This window comes from Mytilus trossulus, chromosome 9 (genome assembly GCF_036588685.1).
Source record: "Mytilus trossulus isolate FHL-02 chromosome 9, PNRI_Mtr1.1.1.hap1, whole genome shotgun sequence".
Taxonomy (NCBI): Eukaryota; Metazoa; Mollusca; class Bivalvia; order Mytilida; family Mytilidae; genus Mytilus; species Mytilus trossulus.
In genome coordinates this window covers 47,787,769-47,807,624 of record NC_086381.1, presented here as the reverse complement: position 1 = coordinate 47,807,624, position 19,856 = coordinate 47,787,769, and the positions used below count along the sequence as shown (strand labels likewise).

The following is a 19,856-nucleotide window of genomic DNA, read 5'->3' as shown; positions in this document are numbered from 1 at the left end:
GAAGGGGGGGGGAGGTCATTTGGGATATTCCCACTATACAAATTCTTGATTCTTCTCGGTATAGTTTCGCGATAATAAAATGAGTATATAACAGTGTAAAAAAGTGCTTAAACACTGCGGAATGTGTCTTATAATCCTGGTACGTTTGATAACTATCTTAACACAATTCAGTCGAAACCTATACTGTTGAGATAATGTCAGGAGATATGTAGAACTGTCATTAATGTGTCGAGATGTATTCAGACAACCTTTACACTGTCAAGAATGAGTCAGGACACATTCAGACAAATTTAAACAACAATTTAGTCTTCTCAGACTTTTTGACTTTGTAGTGTATACAATTAGATTTTAGATATGAATTCCGAGTTCTTCACTTGTGTTTGTTGCATTGGTTGCTGATTCACTATAATCCTTCATTTTATTACAAAATTAAAAAAAAAATGTCGAAGTAACGAGACTGAGTTAAAATACCTAAGCCGTATTTTCAGCTTGAGTGTTTAGGTTTTGTCATTAAATATAGCGCTGTTGTAATATATAAGGTGGAGGTTTTTCTCTGCTTTCTAAATATTTCTGTGCGAATCCGTTGTTGCTTTTTTCATTTTAACTAGAAACTACTGTAGGTATATTTTTGGAACAATACATAAATTGAGAACTTCCATTCCCTGTATAATAACGAATTTAAGGTATATTAGTAACCTGTGTATATAGCAAATCCTTAATAATCTGTTTTAGCGGTGTGCCTGACAGAGGAGGAACATGCAGATATGATTCGACCTGGAACTTTTGTATTATTGATAATTAGATTAATAGTAATGTCATATATAAGATTAAATATGGTTGAATTCTTTGGGTCGTCGTTTTCAGGGGCGCATTTTGGGAGAGACAAAGCCCAACCCCTTCATAGAGGGACAAGGTTGGTAACAGAATTAGAGAACTACTGAAGCATGGCTGAAGCGCACCCGTCTTAGGCAGTCAGTGGTTCATCATTATGAAAATATATGTATCACATATAGATGGTTCACATTTAAACCTTCAAGTGGAAATTACTTTAGAACTAGAATTTATATTAACCATGTGTTACGGCAGAACAATAATATCATTTTTACAAGATATAATTTTTTGGCTACAAAACTTAATAAAATTGATGAGTATATCTATTTGTTTGTACAAATCGGGCTAACGTTACAGGTTTTAAATGTAAAAGTTTGCAGTGTGAATGTCAATAAATAAATTTGATCTCAAAAAGATGAATAAAATATATTAAAAAGATATAGGAAGATGTGGTGTGAGTGCCAAGGAGACAACTCTCCATCCAAATAATAATTTAAAAAGTAAACCATTATAGGTTAAAGTGCGGCCTTCAACACGGAGTCTTGGCTCACACCGAACAACAAGCTATAAAGGGCCCCAAAAGTACTAGTGTAAAACCATTCAAACGGGAAAACCAACGGTCTAATCTATATATAAAAGTATGTTATCACATTTATTAATAATTTGATAAAAAAAATACAGCATCTTTGTTTTATTGCCTGTAAAACTGAAACCATTTTTATACCTTTCGAATGCAAATCCCTGGTCGGTAATCAGAAAAAACGCCAATAGTTTTCCCTGATGATATGTACAGTTATTATCACAACCTGTTCGTGCTTTGAGTATTGATCTTACTTTTTTATTAATCTTTAATACGTCGAGACATTCTTTTGAATAATGCAAAAATGTAATCAGTGAAGTTTTCCTAGTTGGATAATAAACATAAGAAAAACTAACACTGGAACAATCGTTGAGATTTGTTGAAGGTAAGTTAAGTGTTACGTTACTAATTTAAAAATTTAACCGTCGTGAATCAAGAATTTAATATTGGGACGCAGAGGGGAGATACATTTTGTACTCACAAATAAGAAAAAAAAGGTCATTATTCTAACACAAAATTGTTGTAATTTTCCTTCGTTTTTTAGAGAGCTGTGAGGCTGTGTTTAAGGATGAGGGGTTTAGGGCTGGCGCTTCATAACCTACCTATCACAACACGTTGTGTTTACCAATTTTCGTCGTCTTCTAATGCTTTTTTGACATTGAATTTTCTACATATTAGATAACTTTATAAAGATTTCGTTTATTAAGATTAACCATATGTTATTGACTTTAAGTTATAACAATTTAAAGTTAGACTCACAATTTAATTAGCAGTGTGCTGATATTATTTCTTAGAGTTTACATTATTGGATATATTAACTTATTATTTTTTTAAAGCTGACACTATAACTACTTCTACCAAAAAAACACCAACAAAAAACGTCTGTGTTTTTAGTAAAAGACAAGACTCGGGTTACCTACAATATAACTGAAATCCAGCTCAGTAGGTTCTAGATAGAAAAGGGCAAGATACCAGAGGGACGGTTAAGTCTTATTAAGTGTGAAATTACAAATTTGATAGAAACAAGCAAAGGAATTATTATTTATCGTAGTTATGAAAATAATAATCCTGTGTTTTTCATTAATAAAATCATATAATCATTTATGTTCTACTTAGAAAAAAAATCTAAATTTTGTGTACCAAGAATAAATGAAATAAAATGGAAATATTTATCAGTAATCATTTTAATATATAACATGCATGAATCAATGTAAAAATATAACAGTTTTGAATAAAGTCTCTCTTTAGTTAACCATTGCTCCTCAAAGCCTCTTATTTTAATCATATACAAATGTTTGGGGGAAAAAAGAACTTAATATATCTAGAAACGTTGTTATATTTTGATATCGTTAACATTATTACAAATGAAATGTATAGTGCAAATAGAAATCACTAGAACAAATCTGCTTTTATCTCCCATTAGTAATAACATTTATTTGCAAAAACATTTTTGTATTAATAAACCTCTTAGTGTTATGCATATTTTACAGCATGTAAACTATATACATATTTGTATGCATGCAAGTTTCATCGGCAATAAAACAGCAGATGGTCGGTTGCATAACTTCATTATATACCGGTGATAGATTGTAGTAATTTTAACATCTTGGTATTTACTCTAATGATTGACAGATGCATTAACCAGCAATACGGAGGTTAAATATTATTACCCTTTGGAATCATCTGAAAACACGCTTAATTCAGTTGGGTTCTTGATGCACAGTCCTTAGTTTAGTTATCTACGCTGTGCATGTGTTCTTATGTTTGTCGTTTCAGAGTTTTACTTTTTAAGTCATTTGTTTTATCGAGCTATGAGTTTGAATATCCCTTTGATATCTTTCGCGCATCTTGAATATTGCCTTCATAAGTTACAAAATTGATTTTTCCTGAAATGAAATAAATATCATTTAAGGTGTTCTACCATAAAAGATGGACGAAAGATACCAAAGCAGTCCAACTCATAAATCTAAAACAAACTGACAACGCCATGGCTAAAAATGAAAAAAAATAAAAAGACAAACAGACAAACAATAGTACACATGACACAACATAGAAAACCAAAGAATAAACAACACGAACCCCACTAAAAACTAGGGGTGAGCTAAGGTGCTCCGGAAGGGTAAGCAGATACTGCTCCACCATAAAGCGATATCATGTTGATTTACATGTAGTTTAAATTCCACAATTCCATGCTTGTCGCAGACTCTTTATTACGTCGGTACACCATTTCATTAAATTCAATTATCAATTATTGTTAGCGTACGCTTTGTTTTCTTATCTGAGATGTTTTACTCGTTTTGATGTTTCTGTCGATCTCAAGGTTCAAAAACTGATTATATACTTGGTTCATACCTTGTACTGTTACAGCACTGTCATACGTTACTGGATGTGTGCAGGCTTACTGGCATGTCAGCACTGTTACATTAATTATTTGACATTTCTTATTCAAAAGTTTGTAATAAAGACTAAGTGAATTTAGATGAAATTCATCTACCATATTCCTTAATGAGGAAGACGACTTAGAACATTCAGCCACCGAGATCTCTTAAAATATTTTAATTACATTTACTAGATTTTGTTCCTGGGTTCACCGTTACAGTAACATATGTTTAAATTGGCCGAAGTAGTTATAGAAGTGGAATAGGTAGCTCTTTGTTTTTTATTTATATAAATAAAACTATCTTTTTAAAGCAGGTGTGTTTTTATATAATATGCAGACAGTAAAATTAATAAACAGAATTGTAAAGCCACTAAATCGGTAATCACGTCCTTGTCTTTTTCTAATTGTAGGAGTTTCACATTTTGAACATAACATAATAGATCGTCCTACTCTAAATACTTAATGTGGAGTTTAGTGTAATAGCTAGTCATCTACCTCCGGTAAGCATAATAAGAAATTACAATTTTGCACATAAGATCGGTTTTTCATTTCCTCTTTGGATATTTTGTTCTGTTTTCATTGCGGGTATTCTCGTTTTTCAGTTTGACGATCTAAAAGAAATAAGTAATATCGGTTCTAATACAATTTAGAATTACGATGCGTGTCTATTTCCAATCTTCCAATATTTAAAGGTTGATGTTAAAGAATAATAATCATTATAATCATTAGGTAGAACGAACAGAAATTGTGTTTATTTCATAAATCGACAGTGAATTCCATTAATTTACACGTAATGCAAATATATATATAAATACTTTCTAATTATTCGTTTATAATAGCAACTAACAGCAAAAACGCTGGATAAAAAATATATGATACAATTTTATGCATCGCTTAGCACGAAGATGATAGCAACGAAATATTACTATAAAAATGTTCATTCACGAAAATAAAACTAATTCGATAAAGTACCTGCCAAAATTTAAATTGAAACTACTTTATGTTGCTTTTTTAATCTTTTTTAGGCAGATCACTTTTTTGTGGTATATTTAAGTTTTCTAAAATAAATATGTTATCAGATGAAACATGATAAGCGAACTGATATACTTCTCCTTATTCCAAAGCAAAACAACTATATTCAATGTTTTCTTGTAATCAGATGTATGAATGTTGATATGGATGGTAGTCTATCAATTCTAAAATAGTTTCATTGTTGTTTTTTTCTATTTTCATTATGATTGGGTCAATACAGAACAAAGATGGAAATTGAAAATTTTATTTTCGAGTCGGAGTTATTACATTGATTTAATAGTTTACGTTATAATGATGTATATTCATAAATCGATATCCGTCTTATTTTGCCACTTTTAAAACAATTTATATAGCTCCAGAAAACCTTAAAATATATACTTGAAGGAGTTACCGATAATTTGAACAAATAAATGAAGATTGAATTATAAATATTAACTCCTCTTCAGCAGGAAATTGGTGTTATAATGTGATATTTATTCAATATGAGACGACTTAACAATATAATATATATGTATAGATACAATATATGATTTTTGAATTTAATTTAATCGAGGAAAATATAACTAAAGGAAAACATATTCAGGTAAGAATTGCTTTAGACTATATACAATCAAATTAGTATAAAAGCGATCTTTCCACTACTGGTGAAGATTTATTTCCCCGAGGGTATCACAAGCCCAGTAGTCAGCACTTTTTGTGCTGACATGAATTGTCATTGATATGGTTATATTTATTAATTTACTGTTTACCGTTTTTTTTTGGTTTTTTTTGAAAAACTAAGGCTTTTCTACCTCAGGCATAGATTACCTTAGTTGTAATTGGCAAAACTATTTTGGAATTTTGGTCCTTAATGCTCTTCAACTTCGTACTTTATTTGGCCTTTCAATCTTTTTTGGATTCGATCGTCACTGATGAGTCTTTTGTAGACGAAACGTGCGTCTGGCGTATATACTAAATTTAGTGCTGGTATCTATGATGAGTTTATTTATTATCCATATACATAGTTGGAACTGAACTGTGTGAGTACAAAAATCCATGCATGATCTATTTGCCAGTGCATGTTAAATAATCAACAAGCAATGCATCGATACAACATGTATGTCTTTAAAGCGTTTGAAAAAGTCTAATTAGTTATTTGAATATCCTGCAAATGATTACAGAAAACAGTTGAAATAAGCCATGTTTGAAATGAGTATTTTCAATAAACTCATAACTTTCAAAATACATGTATTGTACATTCTAGTTTACCTTTCAAAACCAGTAACAATAACTTGTGTTTAGGGTATCAGTCTCTTTGTTTTAACTCTTGGTTTTGATGGAGGTTTTTGCTGAAATAAAGCATCGTTCTATTGGTTAAAGTATTTGATAGAATCGAGTTAATAATACGTATATTGTTCATTTTAACACCAATGCATCATTATGTTGGTGTCATGACATGTTTTGTCACGCTGTTTCTTAACTTGACGAAAATTGTTGCGTATAATTCAAGATGAATAATTGTATTCCTAAAGTTATGGTGTTCAGTGCGGCTTACAATGAACATCAACCTTGGCGCGAAGAATTATTCATACATTTGTTACTGCTAATGCATTCTACCCGCATAGTTAATCAGCCATATTTTTTATGCAAGAATCAATGTATAAGACAATCATGACAATGGACAGCAAAATTGCAATATAATAACAAAAAAATGTGGTTCCCATAAATTTAGGATACCAGCATGTCCTCATTTTATTCAAAATATTGATACGTAACAAAATTTCAGTAGTTTTGATACCTCCAGCTGACTTGTACAACAAATTTATTTGACCGCATTACCAAAACTGACCATATGTGAACTTTAAATTGTAAATCTATATACCCGCATAGTAAATCAGCCTTATTTTTTATGTCAGGATTCAATGTATAATACAATCATGACAATGGACAGCAATATTGCAATATAATAACAACAAATTTTTGTTCGCATCAATTTAGGATACCAGCATGTCCTCATTTTATTCAAAATATTGATACGTAACAAAATTTCAGTAGTTTTGATGCCTCCAGTAGACTTGTACAACAAAATTATATGACCGCATCCACCAAAACTGACCATATATGCACTTTAATTTGTAATGCTATATACCCGCATAGTAAATCAGCCATATTTTTATGCCAGAATCAATGCATAATACAATCATGACAACGGACAGCAATATTGCAATATCATAACAATAAATTTTTGTTCACATAAATTTAGGATACCAGCATGTCCTCATTTTATTCAAAATATTGATACGTAACAAAATTTCAGTAGTTTTGATGCCTCCAGTTGACTTGTACAACAAAATTATATGACCGCATCCACCAACACTGACCATATATGCACTTTAATTTGTAATGCTATATACCCGCATAGTAAATCAGCCATATGTTTTATGTCAGGATTCAATGTATAATACAATCATGACAATGGACAGCAATATTGCAATATAATAACAACAAATTTTTTCTCACATAAATTTAGGATACCAGCATGTCCTCATTTTATTCAAAATATTGATAAGTAACAACATTTTAGTAGTGTTGATACCTCTAGTTGACTTGTACAACAAAATTATTTGACCGCATCCACCAAAACTGACCATATGTGCACTTTAATTTGTGAATCTATGTACCCGCATAGTTAATCAGCCATATTTTTTATGCCAGAATCAATGTACAATACAATCATGACAATGGACAGCAAAATTACAATATAATAACAAAAAATTTTGGTTCGCATAAATTTAGGATACCAGCATGTCCTCATTTTATTCAAAATATTGATACGTAAAAAAATTTCAGTAGCTTTGATACCTCCAGCTGACTTGTACAACAAAATTGTTTGACCGCATCCACCAAAACTGACCATATGTGAACTTTAATTTGTAAATATCTATACCAGCATAGTAAATCAGCCTTATTTTTAATGTCAGGATTCAATGTATAATACAATCATGACAATAAACAGCAATATTGCAATATAATAACAACAAATTTTTGTTCACATAAATTCAGAATTCCAGCATGTCCTCATTTATTCAAAATATTGATAAGTAACAAAATGTCTGAATTCATTTGTACTATTTAAAATGATTTAATAAAAAAAAGTATACGAGGTTCTCTTCTTGGAATCTATTATGTCGGTTGATTGATTTTGTTTATAGTTAAACGTCGAGTGGCAACTATTTCATTAAAGTGCGCATTGAGTATAATTTTTGGACGTCCCATATAAATATATAAATATCGGCAATGACAAATCTCTCGATAAATCTGACGAATTTGACGAGATTGTTGATAGTTTTACCACACCGTATGCTTACGGACACTGTACAATTTCTGTTAGAATATTCTGCGGGAAATAGAATAGTAAATCCAATGCAAACAAGTTGAATATCAATGAAATATCCATGCAAGTATAAATTTATGCAAAAAGTAATATTTAGGAAGGGACAGGTAAACAACGGGGAACGAAGTAACGTAGACAATGTTGCCGATATCCCGTGATATAAGAATATTGTTCCGATGCGTTGGATAACCTTTCTATCCGCCTTCTAATAAAAACAAACTCTGTGTGATCGTATAGCCATTTTTTATTTATATAAGAATACATGTATATCAAATAAAAGAGAGCATTTGTATAATATCTAGTAGAGTTTAGCGAGTAAATAATAAATGATATCTGTGGAAAAACAATGCAAATGTTGTTTACATATTTTAACGAAAGCTCAGGTCTGATATGAGAACTCTTATAACGATAATCTGTCATAAGCAGACCTGTCCTCAGGTCTGGTCAATAGCAGACTTGTCCACATGTCTGGTCAAAAGCAGACCTGTCCTCAGGTCTGACCAGGAGCAGACCTGTCCACAGGTCTGGTCAAAAGCAGACGTGTCCTCAGGTCTGGTCAAAAGCAGACTTGTCCACAGGTCTGGTCTGGGGCAGACCTGTCCTCAGGACTGGTAAAAAGCAGACTTGTCCACCGGTCTGGTCTGGAGCAGACTTGTCGATAGGTCTGCAGCAGTCCTAAAAAAGCAGACCGTAGGTCTGGTCCACCAACTACGAAGTTAACTTGCTTGACTGCTTAAAAATTATCAAGTTAACTTAGAAAGCAGTCAACAAGTTAACTCTAAGTTAACTTTTGTCAAGGTTAGGACCGCACCCATCTGTAGTACATAAACCATTATATCTATCACAACAGATTGGTTTTTTTTTAAATAACTTTGAATATTCAATAACTTGAAACAAAAACATGACTGTTTGAACATTCAATGTCATAAATTAGTCTGTACTTAAATACATATTAAGGTTTTTTCTGCCAAAGTAGTAAACAAAATATTATTGAATTCAACTGCACAGTTTATCTCCTGCATTTGATTTATGAGCACATATTGCATCATTGTGAAAGAAACTGTTTTTATTCTGAATAGCATTAGTAACATTAGTAACATTAGTTATGGTTCCCTTACATTAGTATAGACTTCTTCATCAACATCGTATGGAGAATACATCTAAATTAGGTTAAAGGTTTGGAACTTGTATCTTATATGTTGAATAATACTATTAAGTATAGGGTCGTGTTTACATAATGTGAAGCATTTACCATGCATTATAGCCAAAATTGTTCAACTAACATGCCAACAAAATATAAACAAATGGTGCATGTTGATTTATTATTCAATATAAGGTTGATAATTCAATTGTAAAACTGATTTATCGAGACATTTATCATTTATAGATAACAAAACACACATCAAGAACGACAAGGTACTTCATGTAACTTTAACGGAAAATATCATATTTTGTATCCTACAAGCAGTCAACTATATTGTACACATAACATGTACATACACACATTTATGTTTTATTTGTCAATGATTTTGCACAAATAATGTCTCTTGTAATGTGGATATTTCTTTTTGCTTAACAGTTTATTTTGGGGGCCTCTTCACGGTCCGCCTTAAAACGATATCGATTACTAAGAAAAAATGAGAGAGTGATTTAATTTTGATTTTTTTTACAACTTAAGTTTGAAGTTGCAGGATAAAAACAATATGTGTAGATTGTCAGAAAAAAATATTTATAATTGTATTCGCTACCATAACGGAGAAAATATCAACGAGCATCGCTTTCCGTCCTGTTTCTCAAGTTCGTACAAATGAATTTTATATTTTCCGAGAGTTAACATACATTTTTTGTACATTGTATATTATAGTGATAATAGATATGCCAAACTAACGCATGTTAGTAAAAAAAAAGGTTAGATTTGCATTCATGTATAAATTATCCTTTTCTACCATGAATGCGTCGTACATTGACCTATACTATTAATATGAAATAACAGTTGTAACAGTTTTTTAAAAGGGTCATTGTGTCGTGATAAAAACATTAACAAAAAAGCTCGAAAAAAAGAGAAATTTACAGACTTCGTAATAGCATGTACCAATAAAATATCATATCATCAGGGTATATAATTACATTATTTACAATTGGAGTTATACAAACTGATACTATTGACATGATCCAAAATATAAGAGTGTTTATTATATCTCCCGACAAGCAATCAACTAGAAATTATGCGTCTTCAACCGTTTATCAATGCAAATAAAAAGCAAAATAAATATATATATAACACATATTTAGTGGGTCGTGTAAATATAATAATGGTTTGATTCCAACTTTACTTCAGACATTAAGTATTAGGTTTAAAGCGTCAATTGCAATGCATTACTGTTTAACTGATGCATATTAGGTTATATGGAAATCAAAAGAGCGTACATTGTTCGATTTTCGTGTATATTAACCAGCAATTTAGACACATAAAGCATTGTTTTTTTCTGGAGATACAACATTTCACTAAACACAATATTGCTTTAGCAATGTATCTCTATATTTCGGTTGGATATAGACCATTGGATTTTCAACTGCGTAATATACCTTAATTTGACCGCTTATACATTCCCACCGTTAAAGCAAAGTACTCCTAAAATATATGTAATATCAGTTATTTTATAACAAAAATAGCTGAACAAATGGAAATACATTGCATAAATATGCAGTATGGCTAGCTGCTGAAATAAAGTGAGTTCAGTAGATATTTTTTGTTAATTATATCGCGTCTACAAACACATCTGATATTGGATTATTTACAAAAACTGGACGAGAGTGTTGCATAAAAAAATGTTGCATGTCCGTGCTGTCCTTGACGTATATTCCTTCATATATCAAGTTGATATGGTGTCTTTAGGGGTTCAAACTTTTAAGAAAAAGCCAAAACCTTCTATCATGCGATATGTCTGAGCTGGTGCATTTGTTCTTACAAACTATTTAAACTTTTAACTATATATAACTGATACGTTGCAGACATAATCCCTCTATGGCTTCTTGTTTTAAATTAAGGACTGTAAAGAATCTCACTTTACAGTCAATAAATAGATGAGCCTTCATACAAAAGAGAGGAGAAACAATATTGGCTATAATTATAAATAATAAAGCACGCTGTGTCGTTAGTTTTAATTGTTAACCAAATGACAGTAAGGTTCGAAAGTAATAAGTCTTTTTTTCTTGTTTACAACGACGAATGTCTTACCATAACACAGCAACATGGCAGTGATAGTGAAATCCTCTACGGACTAGAGTATGCACTGTACATTAAAAACTGGCTTAGTATACTCACTCGGATTAATATATCTACAACAAAACTGCACATTTAACTCAACGTTTTTTTTATATTGATGTTATCTTACACTTCTGATTGGTCTAGGCATTAAACATGTATTTTTTTTTTATTTTCGCATCAAGTTATGCATATGTGGTAGCTAAAAATAAATGCATAGAAAAGCAAATGAGATGTTTGATTAAATTCCTTATGCAATTATAACCAGTATCATGATAGCAAAATGAAATCAAGGTTATTTATATCGTATACAAAGTCTGTCGACAGATTGTTTTCTGACAAGATGTTCTCCGTTTCAGGTGGTTATGAAGAAATCACTTTAAGTTATTCTTACTATCCATAACATTGACATTCCCTTTTTAGGTAAATATCAAAGTGTCCTTAACTTTGGATACATTGCATCTGAGTATATTATAAATTTGTTTTTCTAGATTTTAGGTGTGTTTATTGCCCGTTAGGGGGGATAAAGATAACACGTTTAACCCGGTCCATTATGTATGTATGTGCCTGTCACAAGCCACGAGCCAGTAGTAAAGTGGTTTTTATTTATGTATTGCATGTTTGTTTTTTTAATATGTTTTTGTAAATAAATAAGGTCGTTAGTTTTCTCGTTTGGATTGTTTTACATTTGCCGTGCAATGACTGACATGGAGTTGTTCATTTCTGTGTCATTTGGTCTCTTGTGGATAATTATCGTATTTGCAATCATTCTTGTACCACCTCGTCTTTTGTAATACACATTATTGTAATAGACTACAATACAACCTTACTTCACAAAATGTTTGTCAAATTTGTCAGTAAAAGGTATGACAGTTGTGTATGCCATTTGATGTATAAACAGAGGGTTCTTAGATAAAAAAAAAAGCTTTTTTATTCTTTAAACTGTTGTGTGCTGTTTATTAGTTTATCATGACTAATAGCATTAGTAACATTAGTAACATTAGTTATGGTTCCCTTACATTAGTATAGACTTCTTCATCAACCTCGTATGGAGAATACATCTAAATTAGGTTAAAGGTTTGGAACATGTATCTTATATGTTGAATAATACTATTAGTATAGGGTCGTGTTTACATTATGTGAAGCATTTACCATGCATTATAGCCAAAATTGTTCAAATAACAGGCCAACAATATATAAACAATTGGTGCATGTTGATTTATTATTCAATATAAGGTTGATAATTCAATTGTAAAACTGATTTATCGAGACATTTATCATTTATAGATAACAAAACACACATCAAGAAGACAAGGTACTTCATGTACCTCTAACGGAAAATATGATATTTTGTATCCTACAAGCAGTCAACTATATTTTACACATAACATATACATACACACATTTATGTTTTATTTGTCAATGAATTTGCACAAATAATGTCTCTTGTAATGTGGATATTTCTTTTTGCTTAACAGTTTATTTTGGGGGCCTCTTCACGGTCCGCCTTAAAACGATATCGATTACTAAGAAAAAATGTGAGAGTGATTTAATTTTGATTTTTTTTACAACTTAAGTTTGAAGTTATGGGTCTAAATTGCAGGATAAAAACAATATGTGTAGATTGTCAGAAAAAAATATTTATAATTGTATTCGCTACCATAACGGAGAAAATATCAACGAGCCTCGCTTTCCGTCCTGTTTCTCAAGTTCGTACAAATGAATTTTATATTTTCCGAGAGTTAACATACATTTTTTGTACATTGTATATTATAGTGATAATAGATAGGCCAAACTAACGCACGTTAGTAAAAAAAAGGTTAGATTTGCATTCATGTATAAATTATCCTTTTCTACCATGAATGCGTCGTACATTGACCTATACTATTTATATGAAATAACAGTTGTAACAGTTTTTTAAAAGGGTCATTGTGTCGTGATAAAAACATTAACAAAAAAGCTCGAAAAAAAGAGAAATTTACAGACTTCGTCATAGCATGTACCAATACAATATCATATCATCAGGGTATATTATTACATTATTTACAATTGGAGTTATACAAACTGATACTATTGACATGATCCAAAATATAAGAGTGTTTATTATATCTCCCGACAAGCAATCAACTAGAAATTATGCGTCTTCAACCGTTTATCAATGCAAATAAAAAGCAAAATAAATATATATATAACACATATTTAGCGGGTCGTGTAAATATAATAATGGTTTGATTCCAACTTTACTTCAGACATTAAGTATTAGGTTTAAAGCGTCAATTGCAATGCATTATTGTTTAACTGATGCATATTAGGTTATATGGAAATCAAAAGAGCGTACATAAAGAGTAACGATTGTTCGATTTTCGTGTATATTAACCAGCAATTTAGACACATAAAGCATTGTTTTTTTCTGGAGATACAACATTTCACTAAACACAATATTGCTTTAGCAATGTATCTCTATATTTTGGTTGGATATAGACCATTGGATTTTCAACTGCGTAATATACCTTAATTTGACCGCTTATACATTCCCACCGTTAAAGCAAAGTACTCCTAAGATATATTTAATATCAGTTATTTTATAACAAAAATAGCTGAACAAATGGAAATACATTGCATAAATATGCAGTATGGCTAGCTGCTGAAATAAAGTGAGTTCAGTAGATATTTTTTGTTAATTATATCGCGTCTACAAACACATCTGATATTGGATTATTTACAAAAACTGGACGAGAGTGTTGCATAAAAAAATGAAGCATGTCCGTGCTGTCCTTGACGTATATTGCTTCATATATCAAGTTGATATGGTGTCTTTAGGGGTTCAAACTTTTAAGAAAAAGCCAAAACCTTCTATCATGCGTTATGTCTGAGCTGGTGCATTTGTTCTTACAAACTATTTAAACTTTTAACTATATATAACTGATACGTTGCAGACATAATCCCTCTATGGCTTCTTGTTTTAAATTAAGGACTGTAAAGAATCTCACTTTACAGTCAATAAATAGATGAGCCTTCCTACAAAAGAGAGGAGAAACAATATTGGCTATAATTATAAATATCAAAGCACGCTGTGTCGTTAGTTTTAATTGTTAACCAAATGACAGTAAGGTTCGAAATAATAAGTCTTTTTTTCTTGTTTACAACGACGAATGTCTTACCATAACACAGCAACATGGCAGTGATAGTGAAATCTTCTACGGACTAGAGTATGCACTGTACATTAAAAACTGGCTTAGTATACTCACTCGCATTAATATATCTACAACAGAACTGCACATTTAACTCATCGTTTGTTTTATATTGATGTTATCTTATACTTCTGATTGGTCTAGGCATTACAAATGTAATTTTTTTTTATTTTCGCATCAAGTTATGCATATGTGGTAGCTTAAAATAAATACATAGAAAAGCAAATGAGATGTTTGATTAAATTCCTTATGCAATTATAACCAGTATCATGATAGCAAAATGAAATCCAGGTTATTTATATCGTATACAAAGTCTGTCGACAGATTATTTTCTGACAAGATGTTCTCAGTTTCAGGTGGTTATGAAGAAATCACTTTAAGTTATTCTTACTATCCATAACATTGACATTCCCTTTTTAGGTAAATATCAAAGTGTCCTTAACTTTGGATACATTGCATCTGAGTATATTATAAATTTGTTTTTCTAGATTTTAGGTGTGTTTATTGCCCGTTAGGGGGGGATAAAGATAACACGTTTAACCCGGTCCATTATGTATGTATGTGCCTGTCACAAGCCACGAGCCAGTAGTAAAGTGGTTTTTATTTATGTATTGCATGTTTGTTTTTTTAATATGTTTTTGTAAATAAATAAGGTCGTTAGTTTTCTCGTTTGGATTGTTTTACATTTGCCGTGCAATGACTGACATGGAGTTGTTCATTTCTGTGTCATTTGGTCTCTTGTGGATAATTATCGTATTTGCAATCATTCATGTACCACCTCGTCTTTTGTAATACACAGTATTGTAATAGACTACAATACAACCTTACTTCACAAAATGTTTGTCAAATTTGTCAGTAAAAGGTATGACAGTTGTGTATGCCATTTGATGTATAAACAGAGGGTTCTTGGAAAAAAAAAAAAAAAAACCTTTTTATTTTTTATTCTTTAAACTGTTGTGTGCTGTTTATTAGTTTATCATGACTGGTTTTACATAAATTGTCATATATGCCTTCAAAACTATTTTTTCAAATTTAATTCTAGCACAGCCCCCTCCTTATAAAATTAAATGGAAGCCCCTTAGGTGGAAATAACATGTAGTTAAATTGTATTTCCATTAGGTTTTTAAAGTACATTGCGAACAACATGTTTGATTATCTAAAAAGAAAATATGAAGCCTAATTTGTAATTCCCGATAAGTGCACATGAGTGATAAACACTAGATATATACAGCATGTTTTTCCCTTCAGTATCTATAATCGTTCTCTATTTGTTCATGCTTTTTATTACAGTACGAGTTTCGTCTTAAATATAACAGATTAATTGTTTGTTGCAAAATTTGTTTTCTTCAATAATACACCCATATAGTAAATAATACCTACAGTATTATGAAACAGTCTGCGATGTGATATCTTGCCTGTTAGCACTATATTCATCTTCACTAATACCAACTGCTTGTTTGGTGAGAAACCTTTTTTGCAAAAAATAAAATAATATCTAGAATGGTATGCATTTTAAAAAAAAACTATGAAGGTGATCTTTTAATGTTTTATGGTGGTTATTACATTGAAACCAAGAGATCATAAAGTGTGATACTTTTTGCATTCCATTAATTTTTCATATATATTAATTTGGATGTTGTCATATCACATGTCTCGTAAAAGTAAAGTGAATATATGTCAAGTATATAAGCGAGAAAAAATGGATACATTTAACAAAGGCTACCAATATAAGTAATGTCAGGTAACACATAACTTCTTCATTTCTGTTTTTAAAATACTAAAATGACTTATAACCCTGAACGTGTACACTAGTGCAGTTAACAACAGTGATTACCCTAAATAGAACACCATTTCCGAAAACATTTCTTTTAACTCGCAAGTTATAGGTCTCTCTGATACATTCCTCATTTCCATTCTCAATTTTATTTTTTACAGAGTTTGTCTTTTGTGCCGGGTAGCGACAGTAGAGAGCCTTCTCGTGCTTCAAGGTTTATGCTCTTATAATATGCTAGACTAACAAGAACTTCTTTAGTTCATTACTTTATGAATATTAATCAAAAAGTAGTATTTCAATATTCAGCCCCATTCTACTATTTAGTCAGTCGTCAGTCGCTACCCTACGAAAAGCGTTTGACATTTTTAGCCGAACAGATTTATCTTTTTTACATAACTTAATTTGTTGTATGCTGGTTCATTTTCTGGACGCCAGTCTTTGCACCTTTTAATATATATGGCGTTCATTATCACTGAACTAGTATATATTTGTTATGGGGCCAGCTGAAGGATGCCTCCGGGTGTGGGAATTTCGTTACATTGAAGCCCTGTTGGTGACCTTCTGCTGTTGTTTTTTCTATGGTCGGGTTTGTTGTCTCTTTAATACATTCCCCATTTTCATTCTCAATTTTAAGATTGTTTCGACTTATTTAAACTTTGAAGCTTATTCATGACTAGGCATGTTTTGAGAAAGTGATAGAAAGTTATATGAATTGGACTTATATTTTGATATTAGATTTTAAAAAGTACATTATAAAATGACATATTTTTTTAAGACATGCACCACATTATCCAACATCTATACTTGTTCATCAGTTTACTCGCATGGATTCTGGTTATTATGATATATCTTGTAACATATCAAGGGAAATCAAATAAGCAATGCATTTATGTCTTTTATCACTATAATCGTTTTAATGTAATTGATTAATTGTTTGTTGATAAACTTTTTGGTTCAATAAAATACCCAAATTGATGTTATTTATTCTAAGTATTTGTTTTGCGATTAATCGCTATTATACTCATCTTTACTATTACCAATTAATTGTTTGGTAGATCAATGAAACAGCCATATTGAAAATGATATAACATTTGTTTTTTTGCAATATGATATCTTGACTTTCATACCGATACATGCTGTATACATATTTACCATAACCGATTGATTTAACGTATGAACACGTGGTTCGTTAAATAAAACTATCGTGTTCAGAAATCATATGCTATTAAGAAACAATAATAATGCTCTGTTTAATTTAAAGGTGCGTATCCTTTTATATAACAACATGCAGGTTATTTTAACATAAGATATAACATTTGTCAACATAGCAGAAACTATCGTACATGTTACATATCATCACAAAGCCACAATTATGGTGTGATACCAGATACTTCCTTTACTTTTGGTATATACATGTATTTCGTCAGAAAATGTCATAAAAGTTAGATTTCTTTTCTCCAGAATTGTGATTGTCAAGGTAACATTGAGTCAATGAAAATTTGGATGTTCAATTCGGTCTCTGGTAGATATTTGCCTGCATATAGTTCTATGATTTTGTTTTCAATATATTAGTTTGAATTTGTTATTTATATCACCTAAATACTCACACAAATTTCTTTGTTTCATAGACAACGTTGCAAAATCATCCCAAAATGTTTCGTTGACCTCTAACCTTTTTCATTACACTTTGTTTACCTTACCCTTATGAAAGCAAAAGATAGTGGTCTTTGATCCGATACCGTACCTTTAGCCAAACACATTGGTATTCAATGGAATTCGTATAACATGTTTTGGGAGCGTTGTTTTGTCATGGACTGAATATTAGCTTGTGGCATCATTGATAATGTCCCTTACGAGTTAGTGAGCTTAAATAACCAGATTTTGTGTTGTGCAGACAATTTTCCTTCTCATATCTGTTAATAATGTATGTAAGGATGTTCGACATTTGTAGATTCGTAGAGAAATTGAATATCTCTAAAATACATTGTGTGTATAAAAGGCAGATTTGCAAATATGCATTACTAGTATGACATAGTGTCTTAGGTGTTCAAACCAATCTAATCACGTGTCGAAAACTTAAAAAAAATAAACATTATCTGGAAGCATTAATGCATGAAAATCTTAGATTTTATTAACTTTAAGGGTTGTTTTATTCAATTACAAGTCATGAGGACCTTATAGTCATTATCATGAATAAGAATAAGACGGACAATTAGCTAGTAAAGTAACCAGTCTTTTTGTAAACCAATAAACATTAGTTTACTGACCATTGGTGTGTTTGTTGATTATGTACATAAATTATGGACTGTTAGTATTTGATTTGATAGTTATCCACAAAAGTGGTGAACAAAAAATATGATCAAAAACCTTTATCATAAATTTAAGGTTTCAAATTTAGTACATTTGTTTTCAAATTTAGAAACCAACATTATGTTCATTATCAACTTCTATTTTCTAATGTTACAGATGCTGCATATGTATTAAATGCAATGAAATGTTCATACCATAACTTCAAATATCAAAATAAGGACATAGGGTATTACTAACTAAGACTATGTATCAGCGACAAAGAGATGATGCATTACACGAAACATATCCTTTAATGCATTTGAAGATACAGAGTACAATCAAGAATGATATGAATGAGTAAAGTCTTTTTATTTAAGATTGATCATGAGATTATATATAATTAAGTAGTGGTACGCTCGTATCTTTTTAATACTCTTTTTTTTTCTTTTTACACTTTATTTGATATTTATGAAAACATATTTGATATATGAATAAACAGAAAAGGATATTACACATTGATTTTTTTAACAGAAATAGATAAACGTTGCAGAATCCTATAGATTTATTTATATTGGACAAAAACAAATTTAAAAGAATACATGAAACAAATATGGCATATTGCACATTGAGTATTCAGTACTAACGTTAGTACTATCAATATTGATTAAAGATATATTTAACTCGTCTAAACATCAACCCAACAATATTAGATCTGCAAAATGTGTTGTTCTTCCCTTGCCGTAATTCGAGCCCATGCTACTGAGATATCGAGCCACCGCATCGCCTGCACTGTAACCGGTACGCTAGACGAACAACCACCTGGGCTTCATTTAAATGAAGCTTTCGGTGGACGGATGTTACCTTTCCTCGTCAATTAAATCTAGCGTCGTACTACAGAACATGATATATAAGGCATGAAGATGTATATATATATAGACGATATGGTATGTTTTATATAGCTTGTAATTGTTGGTGTTTAAATTAAAATGGTCTCACTCAAATCATGTTCTGGTTTATAATCAAGCAGCTAAAGTACAAGTGCTTGTCAAATCTATTGACTACTTTCCTATGTTTTGCAATGTATGACCACACGTATACATGGTATTGTAGATATTATCATGTTATGATCAAAAAGATAGAT

At 30.9% G+C, this 19,856-nt stretch overlaps 1 protein-coding gene across 1 annotated transcript in view; it reads left to right on the top strand.

Moving 5' to 3' along the window:
- The first annotated feature begins 4,199 nt into the window (after positions 1-4,199).
- LOC134684691 (neuropeptide S receptor-like) overlaps positions 4,200-19,856 on the top strand; it is a 61,828-nt gene continuing 46,171 nt past the window's right edge. Inside the window, exon 1 of the mRNA XM_063543996.1 lies at positions 4,200-4,291. The gene's annotated coding sequence lies outside the window, so the exon portion shown is untranslated. The remainder of the gene's footprint in view (positions 4,292-19,856) is intronic.